Below are 2,034 nucleotides of genomic sequence, written 5' to 3'. Positions count from 1 at the left end.
GGATTCGCCAACATTCTCCTCCGTCATGAGTATGCACGTAGATATCATTCCGTGAGGGACGTCGGATGATGAGGCGTTGGTGTAAGCGGAGGGCCTTGTGTGCTTCTACTTACTGAGAGGGATGGGAAGGGGGGGGGGGGTTGTTTGCATTCGGCATCCTTCCCTCTCCTCTTCCCCCAATCTCCGTGTTTGGTTTTCCATCTTTTATTCAGATTCCCTTTGGGCTCTCATATCCAGCCTCAATTACGTCCCAGTCATGCCATATTTTCTCGCATTTTAAGATGCATTTTAAGTTAAATGGTGAGGTAGCGTTTTTTAAGTCATTATTTCCCCCCCACCCACCCACCGCGCATTTCACTTTTCGGGACTTCCTGCTATCGATTATGTCGTTTTGTGTGCATTACTTTACCGGCTTGGCGCAAGGCACTGACCTAGTTCATCATCTTTTTTTTTTTTACTTTTTCAAAATTGCTTCCATTTATGCAGATGATCGCGTGGGAAATTCATCCAGTATTATATTATTGGTGGATAATAAGTGGAATCATAAAAGAAATTTTATTGAATAATTTTCCTCAAAATGGAATTACAAATGAATATTATTCTCTTGGAAATCATTCACCAGAGATTCATCAGCATCGCGTCGAAACCCCTACACAAGCAGGTTCACTAAAGACTCATCATTATAGTGTTGAACTCTCTACACAAGCACAATCACTAGAGACTCGTCAGCATCGTGTTGAATCCCCTTACACAAGCTAAGCTGATCCTAAGTTTCATATATATAGTGGCCTCTCCTGTCCAGTACGTCTTTCAAGCCATGAAACCTAACTCTAAATGTTCCTCTCTTGTCTCTTAGCACCCCTGACTTTACATTTTCTCTTTGCTTATGTTTTCCTAATCTTTCCCCATGATCGAACCATTTCTTATTCTTTGATTCATCCTTTCACCTACATTTCTTTTACCACTTCTATGAACTTTCACATTTCTCACCTTATTAATTTTCCTATTATTATTATTATTATTATTATTATTAGTGTTAGTATTATAATAATTATAAGCTAAGCTATACAACCCTAGTTGGTAAATCAAGATGCTATAAGCCCAACTGGGAAAAATAGTCTAATGAGGGAAGGTAACACGGAAATAAATAAATTGCGAGCGAAGGAATGAACACTCAAAATAAAATCTTTTAAGAACAGTAAAAACATTAAATTTGATCTTTCATATATTAACTATAAAAAAAAACTTTAAAAAAACAAGAGGAAGATATATAAAGCAAAAAATAGTTACATTTCAACTGCTTTCGGCAATAGTAATCCTCCGTAGCTTCAGCATAGGTCATCTATTCGTACTTCTATTTTGTTCATCATATTAAGTCTCGTTCTATAACTTGTATATGACTGATCTCTTTTTAGTTGTTACTTATCCTAAAATATTTAATATTCTTTATTTATTATCTATATAGAGTGTATACGCTATTTACCTATTTCCTTTTCTCACTGGACTTGCAGCACCCCGCTTTTCCAGCCAGGGTTGTAGCCTGGCTAGTAACATCAACATAGACACTTTATTTCCACAAAATAGTTTGCTCAACCAATCTTGATACAGTAGAATAATTTACTGATAGTTTTAACTGTCACATTCTGGTACGATGATATGAATTCAACAGTGCTTGAATATTTGACAATTACAAGTTCACCAAAGTACAAAACTCCCGATGAGTGTCCAGGCAGATGGTCTCCTGTCAACAGGCGTCTTGTCATCTCATCCTGGCGCTCTCCAATGTTAGGTATCTTTCATTCGCTTAATGGGAAACTGTGAAATCGTCTTCCTGGTGGTTTTATGGGATTTGCTGTTCATAAAAATTTAGGAGAGGCTGTAATTCCACTTTACAGGGTCTTGCCACTTTGCCCTAATTCTGAAATTCTGTGTTGCTATTTATATACGTATGTTTTGTTTGTTTAGATGTGTTGCGCGTAATTTTAATGTTCGTTTTTTAATCTATTATATTCTCTTATGACCAATTTTGTTCTG

This window comes from Palaemon carinicauda, chromosome 27, assembly GCF_036898095.1.
Source record: "Palaemon carinicauda isolate YSFRI2023 chromosome 27, ASM3689809v2, whole genome shotgun sequence".
Taxonomy (NCBI): Eukaryota; Metazoa; Arthropoda; class Malacostraca; order Decapoda; family Palaemonidae; genus Palaemon; species Palaemon carinicauda.
The sequence above is the reverse complement of the archived record's forward strand: the minus strand, read 5'-3'. Positions refer to the sequence as shown.